This window comes from Coenobita brevimanus, chromosome 31 (genome assembly GCF_032717465.1).
Source record: "Coenobita brevimanus isolate Jiangsu-jjx chromosome 31, ASM3271746v2, whole genome shotgun sequence".
In the NCBI taxonomy this organism is placed as follows: domain Eukaryota; kingdom Metazoa; phylum Arthropoda; class Malacostraca; order Decapoda; family Coenobitidae; genus Coenobita; species Coenobita brevimanus.
Genome location: NC_136984.1, coordinates 24,530,099 through 24,540,012, shown reverse-complemented (window position 1 = coordinate 24,540,012; position 9,914 = coordinate 24,530,099).

Here is a 9,914-nt window from a genome sequence, read left to right as displayed (position 1 = left end):
AGCCTTTGACTCCACCTTGCTGAGAAGAGCTGTATGTGGGGAGCCTCCCCACACATGAAAGTTGTACTCTACACAGGGGCGAATAAAACCCGTGTATAAAATCAACAACTGTGTCGGCTTAGCACAAACAGTCTCTTGGAAGCAAATATTATAAGAGGTCGTATGATCTCTACAAAATAAATCCCGAGAGAATGAAAAGCCAAGTATGTTTAAAGATGATGCAGGATTGAGTTAGATTTAAAAAAAAAAAAAAAAAAAAAAAAAAGAGGATATTCCTGCAGAAGATTTTGATGGGTTGAAAGATTTAAGAACTGAGTTTTTGGTACATTAAGAACAACAAGATTATTTTACCTCAGTCAGAGATACAAGCCAAGTCAGACACTAGGTGTGCCATAGCCTCATCCCTTGTTTGCTGAAGTAACAGCTGAGATAGACGCTGCAAGGAGTGAATGGAAAGGTGAAGGTTGGAGCCAACAACGTACTGCATGTGTGGATAGGGTTGAATGTACAGCTTTGACGGTCACTGATGAATAAAAGGAAGAGATTGTGTGATAGGACAGAGCCCTAAGGAACACCACTGTTGATAGTTCCAGGAAAAGAACTGTGCCGTCTACAACAACAGCTATAGAACGACCAGAAAGGAAGCTAGAGATGAAGGCACAGATAAAAAGACATAAACCGTTATGGTAGTTTGGAAATAATAGATTTATGCCAGACTCAGTCGAAATATTTGCAGTGGCAAAGCTTTCGCCAAAGTCCAGAAAGGAGGATGACCAGGAGTCTGGAAGGTAGGTGAGAAGATCGCCAGTGGAGCGTCCCTGACGGAACCCGTACTGACAATCAGAAAGAAGGTTGTGATAGGAAAGATGCTTTAAAATTTTTCCATTAAGAATTGACTTGAAAACTTTTGAGACACAGGATGTTAAAGCAGCTGGACGATAGTTAGAGGGTTGGGAATGGTCACCCTTCTTTGGGACAGGCTGAATGAGAGCAAACTTCCAACAAGAAGGAAAGGTACAAGTTGAAAGACATAGGAGAAAGAGTTTACCTAGGCTGGGTGTAAACACAGCAGCACAGTTCTTGAGAACAACAGGAGGGACCCCATCAGGCCCATAGGCCTTGTTAGTATTCAGGCCAATGATGGCAGAAAATGCATCAATTGAAGAAATTTCGATGTCAGCCATGAGAAAGTCAGAGGGGGGAAGTGATGGAGGATCAGCACCGGAATCGTCTAAGTTGGAAGTGGAAGAGAAAATCTGAGCGAAGAGTTTTGCTTTACCAACAGAAGAAATAGCTATGGAGCCATGATTTGGAAGAGGGGAGGGAAGGATGATGAGGTACATTTGTTAGAATGGCTTTCGGCATGGTGCCAGAAGCAGTGGGAATAATTTTAAATGGAGAGTTCAGAACATTTAGCACGAATGAATTACTTTTAGCAGGGCAAAGAACAGACTTAGCACGAGTCTGGGTAGAAACATAAAATAAATGAAATTCAGGGATGGGTTGGCTCAGGTACCTTTTGCAGGCCTTCTCCATGTTGTGGTCAGCATTAGAATAAGCTTGATGAAACCCTCCCCCCCTTTTTTTTTTTTTTTCATTAGTTACAGGATGTGAGAAAGAAAAGTCTGCTTCCACGCCCGAGAGAATAACCTCTGTAATGCGCAAAGCACACTCAGATGGCTTTCGGCCGTGGAAACAATAATCATTCCAGGGAAAAGCAAAAAGGTACAGCCTGAGGGCCTCCCAATCAGCAGCTCCAAAGTGCCACGGCTGCTGCTTCTTGGGAGAGTCCATAGGCCTTACTGGAAGAATAGGACAGGTGATAATGTAAACCCTTAAACACCTACTTTAAATAAGTGTTGGCTTTGTGTAATTATCCTGAGCCTTGCATGAATATGGATGCTACTTATCCTTATCATAAGCGAGGTACTGACATGTTGTAATGCCGAACTGAGCCTCACCTCAAAGTCATGCAGGATCACAATATCATGCTAAATATAACAATGATCCCTAACCCTTTCCAGTTCGCTTGCTGACCAGACGTATTCGTAATACAAAGCTGATTAAACTAGTAACCAAGGAGATTCATCACTACTTATGATCATAGAGTCAACGAAATCACCGGAACCAACAGAAAGCATTGAGGTTGTGAGAGTCCCTCGGATCCCTCAGATGAAGCAAATCTTTATCAAACTTTATATGTTTTACATGTGAATGATAATGCATCTGGCAATTAATAGATATACAGAAAATCTTCTTAGGCACACACACACACACACACACGGCATCGTCGGAGGTAGACGTCCGTTACCGGCGCTCCATACCAGCTCAACACGGCCAGAGGCATTACCTAAACAAGTATCTTTGAATGAGTCAAGCTCTGTACCAGGTTAGACTAAATGATTTTTCATTATTAAAACGAAAAGAAATAATAAGTTTAAATAAGACTGGTTCAAACAACAAAGAACCACGATGCGTTGAGTCAGCTGGGTTTGTTTATACTACAGCAACACGGGGAAAGCGTGCATACTTTGTAAGTACATACTCTGTTCATTTAGTATTACAAAATGGATCCATACTTCAGTAAAACAAATTTGGAAAAGAAAAGGGATAAAAGTAAAAAGCAAAATGATGATTTCTACCAAGAACTGGTTGAAGTGGAGACTCACAATAGACTGGTTGAACTTGTACACAAACCAGAAATGGCTTTCAAAAATGAAATTGATGAAATAAAGAAGCAAATGCACTTGCAAAAGGAAGAGATAGAAAAACTGGGAAGGGAGGCCAATAAGAAAGACACAACCATCAGTGAACTAACAGTGGAATTGAATACGCTTAGGAAGAAAGTGAGTGAAATGGGAAGTACAGTAGTTAATCACGAGAGTGTTATAGAAGAGTTAAAAAATGACACAGAGACAATTAGACAAGCAAGCAGTCTTATGGACCAGAGCAGTGATATTGAGGAGAAGATAACACAGGTGAATGAAGCTGTGCAAAGCTACAAAAATGATGTAGAAACCACGTATGCTGAAATGGTGAAAGTAAAGAAAGACTTACAAGGGTGGAGGAAAAAAACATTAAAAAGGAAGTGAAAAAAATAATCCAAAACAATCCAAAGTTAGTCAGAGATTCAGTAGAAATAAATAAATCAATAGTAATCACTGGTATAGAAGAGTAAGAAATTAAAAACAAGATCACTAGAGACAAAAAGGAGATGGCAAATGTAATGAGCTTACTGAAAGAAGTATCAGAGGAAATTTGTAGTAAAGACATAGAGGAACACAAAAGGTTAGGGAAATACGAGAAAAGCAAGACAAGACCTCTAAAGGTGACTTTCCAGAGTGTAAACACTGTGGAAGAGATACTAAAAAATGCAAAGAATCTTATGGAAAAAGAGGAGTTCAAAAATGTATGGATAAAAAGATGCCTAACACAAGAGGAACTGGAATTACTGAAAGAGAAAAGGGAGGAAGCAAAAACAAAAACTGAGGGAAGATCAGAAGAGGACAAGAAGAATTTTTTTTTTACAAAGTAATAGGATTGGAGGTACGAAAGTGGTACACAAACAGGATGGAAGAAAAAGGAGGAAGTTAGTAGAACCATGTCATGACAAGTATATAAACAAGATGATAAAGTTGATGTACTCAAATGTGGATGGAATGGTATCTAAATTACTAGAGATGAATGATTATGTCAGAGAAAATGAACCACAAATAATATGCCTAACTGAAACAAAATTAACACCAAGGATATCCAATGACATACTAAACTTAGAGGAATACAATATATGGAGAAGAGACAGAAATTTAAAAAAAGGAGGAATTATAATATTAACTAAGAAAAATCTAAAAGTCAAGGAAATAAACCTAGATATACCATCACAAGTAGAACTGATTGCAGTAGAGATCGACACATCTGAAGGTAAAGTAATTGTAGCCAATTTGTATATGCCACCCAGATCAAACACATGGGAAAGAGACGAATATGAGGACCTGGCAGAGAGTACAATTCAGAGTATAAGATCCTTGCTACATAAAATGGAAGAGAAATCGGAAAGAATTATACTAACTGGGGATTTCAATACAAATATAAATTGGAATACTCTAGATATAAATAGCCAAGAAAGCTGTTGGGACCAAAAGCTCCTGGATCTCGTACAAGAGTTTTTCTTAATGCAACATGTGAGGGAAACCACTAGCAAAAGAGGACTTGATGTATCTTCAGTGCTAGATCTAATATTTACTAGGCAAGAAAATGACATTGACAGTTAAATATATCACCCTCCACTCGGCAAAAGCGATCATGCAGTACTAAATTATAAATTCAGGATAGCATATGACATACTAAACAGCAATGACAGTTACAAAAAGAGCCTAAACTATAAAACGGGAAATTATCAAGACCTAAAGAAGTATTTCTTAGAGGTTGATTGGGAAAATGAGCTTAGAGGACAAGATTTAAATGCTGTATATAAAAAATTTTGTGAATTTTATGAAATAGGAGTCCAGAAGTACATCCCACAGCACAAAGAAGCAGATAAGAAAATAGAGAAATGGTTCAATACAGAATGTAAAAAATCAAAAGAAAGAAGAGATTTGTTGTGGAATAGATACAGAAGACACAATAGTGAAAGGGCGTATAATAATTACAAACAGGCAAGAAACGACTATACAAGAATAAGGAGGGAAGCCCAAAAACAGTTTGAGGAGGATATAATAAATAAAAGTAGTGATCAACCAAAGCTGTTTTACAGCTATATCGGAAGCAAAACCAAAGTAAAAGATATAATACAATCCATCACGGACGAGGGAATCACTTATACACAAGAGAAGGATATTTGTGAAGCACTAAATAAGAATTTCCAATTAGTTTTTACAGAAGAAAAAAATTTTGAGAGGGAATATGTGGAACACGCATGTCCACACATACTACCAGATATACAAATAGCAGAAAAAGTAATACAGGAGGAGTTAAGTAGATTAGACAGAGGAAAAGCAAGTGGTCCTGATGAAATTTCATGTTGGGTGTTACGAGAATGTGCAAAGGAGTTAAGTAAACCATTATTTTTAATTTTCAAGAAATCCTTGAGTCAAGGTAAACTACCTGATATTTGGAAAAAAGCAAATATAGTCCCCTTATTCAAGAAAGGAAATAGACAAAATCCTCTCAACTACCGACCAGTATCACTGACCAGTGTTGTAAGCAAGGTATTAGAAAAACTTATAAGAAAAGCTTGGATAAATCATCTAGAAGAACACAGTATGATAACAGAAAGACAGTTTGGTTTCAGAAAAGGAAAATCATGTGTTACTAATCTGTTGAGCTACTATGACAGAGTAACAAACACAATACAGGAAAGGGAAGGATGGGTGGACAGTATCTATTTAGATTTCAAGAAAGCTTTTGACACAGTACCACACCAAAGACTTTTATGGAAGCTGTACCATCAAGGAGGAATTCGAGGCAAACTGTTTTGTTGGATGCAAGACTTTCTCATAAAAAGAGAAATGAGGACAGTACTAAGAGGAAACTACTCATCATGGAAAGAAGTGACTAGTGGAGTACCACAGGGTTCGGTGCTGGCACCAATCATGTTTCTAGTGTACATAAATGATATAAACAGTAACACTGGAAATGAGAGCTATCTGAATATGTTTGCAGATGATGCAAAAATACAAAGGAGAATTACTAGCACAGACTCTTGTAGGGAGCTACAAGAAGAATTATATAAACTTCATGAATGGAGTAGTACATGGCAAATGGAATTCAATGTGGACAAGTGTCATGTAATCAAGTTTGGTAAAAGTGGAAAAAGACCTGATCGGGATTATACGTTAGGAAATAAAACCCTATACACATCAGAAAGAGAGAAAGACCTAGGTGTGATTATCAATAACAGTCTATCTCCGGCTGACCACATCAGCGAGAAGGTACGGAACATGTATACACTGCTTGCAAATATGAGAATAGCATTCACATACATAAATGAAGACATGCTAAGAAGGATAATAACATCATTCATTAGACCAACCCTGGAATATGCATCAATAGTCTGGAGTCCTCATCTCAAAAAGCATATAGACAAGATTGAAAAAGTTCAAAGGGCCGCTACAAGATGGATACCAAGCTTAAGGGACCTAAGCTACGAAGAAAGACTAAATAAACTGAATCTACCAACACTACAGGAGAGAAGGAAAAGAGGTGACATGATAATGCTATATAAGTGCATATCAGGAAAGGAGAAAATAGACATAAATGATTACTTAACATATGGAGAAGCATCAGCAAGAGGACACTGCAAAAAACTGCATAAGAAGAGAGGTGATAAAGACGTAAGGAAATTCAGTTTCCCAAACAGAGCAATTGATCAATGGAATGCACTACCGAATGAAATAGTGTGTGCCAAAACAATTCACAAATTTAAGGATATGTACGATAAATATGGTCTGAGACACGGGACAATACGAGCTTGACTCATTCCTGTAAAGATACAATTGGGTAAGAACAATTATGTAAGAACACACACACACACACACACACACACACACACACACACACACACACACACATTAATGAAATAAAGAAGCAGATGCACTTGGAAAAGGAAGAAATAGAAAAACTAGGAAGGGAGGCCAATAAGAAAGACACAACCATCAGTGAACTAACAGTGGAATTGAGTACACTTAGGAAGAAAGTGAGTGAAATGGCAAGTACAGTAGTCAATCACGAGAGTGTTATGGAAGATTTAAAAAATGACACAGAGACAATTAGGCAAGTAAGCAGTCTTATTGACCAGAGCAGTGATATTGAGGAGAAGATAGCACAGGTGAATGAAGCTGTGCAAAGCTACAAAAATGATGTGGAAACCACGTATGCTGAAATGGCGAAAGTAAAGAAAGACTTAGAAACAAGGGTGGAGGAAAAAAGCATTAAAAAGGAAGTGAAAAGAATAATCCAAAACAATCCAAAGTTAGTCAGAGATTCAGTAGATATAAACAAATCTATAGTAATCACTGGTATAGAAGAGGAAGATCTCTAAAAACAAGATCACAAGAGACAAAAAGGAGACGGCAAATGTAATGAGCTTACTGAAGGCAGTATCAGAGGAAATCTGTAGTAAAGACATAGAGGAACACAAAAGGTTAGGGAAATATGAGAAAAGCAAGACAAGACCTCTAAAGGTGACTTTCCAGAGTGTAAACACTGTGGAAGAGATACTAAAAATGCAAAGAATCTTATGGAAAAAGAGGAGTTCAAAAATGTATGGATAAAAAGATGCCTAACACAAGAGGAACTGGAATTACTGAAAGAGAAAAGGGAGGAAGCAAAAACAAAAAATGAGGGAAGATCGGAAGACGAGAAGAAGAAGTTTTTTTTACAAAGTAATAGGATTGCAGGTACGAAAGTGGTACACAAACAGGATGGAATAAAAAGGAGGAAGGTAGTAGAACCATGTCATGACAAGTATATAAACAAGATGATAAAGTTGATGTACTCAAATGTGGATGGAATGGTATCTAAATTACTAGAGATGAATGATTATGTCAGAGAAAATGAACCACAAATAATATGCCTAACTGAAACAAAATTAACACCAAGGATATCCAATGACATACTAAACTTAGAGGAATACAATATATGGAGAAGAGACAGAAATTTAAAAAAAGGAGGAATTATAATATTAACTAAGAAAAATCTAAAAGTCAAGGAAATAAACCTAGATATACCATCACAAGTAGAACTGATTGCAGTAGAGATCGACACATCTGAAGGTAAAGTAATTGTAGCCAATTTGTATATGCCACCCAGATCAAACACATGGGAAAGAGACGAATATGAGGACCTGGCAGAGAGTACAATTCAGAGTATAAGATCCTTGCTACATAAAATGGAAGAGAAATCGGAAAGAATTATACTAACTGGGGATTTCAATACAAATATAAATTGGAATACTCTAGATATAAATAGCCAAGAAAGCTGTTGGGACCAAAAGCTCCTGGATCTCGTACAAGAGTTTTTCTTAATGCAACATGTGAGGGAAACCACTAGCAAAAGAGGACTTGATGTATCTTCAGTGCTAGATCTAATATTTACTAGGCAAGAAAATGACATTGACAGTTAAATATATCACCCTCCACTCGGCAAAAGCGATCATGCAGTACTAAATTATAAATTCAGGATAGCATATGACATACTAAACAGCAATGACAGTTACAAAAAGAGCCTAAACTATAAAACGGGAAATTATCAAGACCTAAAGAAGTATTTCTTAGAGGTTGATTGGGAAAATGAGCTTAGAGGACAAGATTTAAATGCTGTATATAAAAAATTTTGTGAATTTTATGAAATAGGAGTCCAGAAGTACATCCCACAGCACAAAGAAGCAGATAAGAAAATAGAGAAATGGTTCAATACAGAATGTAAAAAATCAAAAGAAAGAAGAGATTTATTGTGGAATAGATACAGAAGACACAATAGTGAAAGGGCGTATAATAATTACAAACAGGCAAGAAACGACTATACAAGAATAAGGAGGGAAGCCCAAAAACAGTTTGAGGAGGATATAATAAATAAAAGTAGTGATCAACCAAAGCTGTTTTACAGCTATATCGGAAGCAAAAACCAAAGTAAAAGATATAATACAATCCATCACGGACGAGGGAATCACTTATACACAAGAGAAGGATATTTGTGAAGCACTAAATAAGAATTTCCAATTAGTTTTTACAGAAGAAAAAATTTTGAGAGGGAATATGTGGAACACGCATGTCCACACATACTACCAGATATACAAATAGCAGAAAAAGTAATACAGGAGGAGTTAAGTAGATTAGACAGAGGAAAAGCAAGTGGTCCTGATGAAATTTCATGTTGGGTGTTACGAGAATGTGCAAAGGAGTTAAGTAAACCATTATTTTTAATTTTCAAGAAATCCTTGAGTCAAGGTAAACTACCTGATATTTGGAAAAAAGCAAATATAGTCCCCTTATTCAAGAAAGGAAATAGACAAAAATCCTCTCAACTACCGACCAGTATCACTGACCAGTGTTGTAAGCAACGTATTAGAAAAACTTATAAGAAAAGCTTGGGTAAATCATCTAGAAGAACACAGTATGATAACAGAAAGACAGTTTGGTTTCAGAAAAGGAAAATCATGTGTTACTAATCTGTTGAGCTACTATGACAGAGTAACAAACACAATACAGGAAAGGGAAGGATGGGTGGACAGTATCTATTTAGATTTCAAGAAAGCTTTTGACACAGTACCACACCAAAGACTTTTATGGAAGCTGTACCATCAAGGAGGAATTCGAGGCAAACTGTTTTGTTGGATGCAAGACTTTCTCATAAAAAGAGAAATGAGGACAGTACTAAGAGGAAACTACTCATCATGGAAAGAAGTGACTAGTGGAGTACCACAGGGTTCGGTGCTGGCACCAATCATGTTTCTAGTGTACATAAATGATATAAACAGTAACACTGGAAATGAGAGCTATCTGAATATGTTTGCAGATGATGCAAAAATACAAAGGAGAATTACTAGCACAGACTCTTGTAGGGAGCTACAAGAAGAATTATATAAACTTCATGAATGGAGTAGTACATGGCAAATGGAATTCAATGTGGACAAGTGTCATGTAATCAAGTTTGGTAAAAGTGGAAAAAGACCTGATCGGGATTATACGTTAGGAAATAAAACCCTATACACATCAGAAAGAGAGAAAGACCTAGGTGTGATTATCAATAACAGTCTATCTCCGGCTGACCACATCAGCGAGAAGGTACGGAACATGTATACACTGCTTGCAAATATGAGAATAGCATTCACATACATAAATGAAGACATGCTAAGAAGGATAATAACATCATTCATTAGACCAACCCTGGAATATGCATCAATAGTCTGGAGTCCT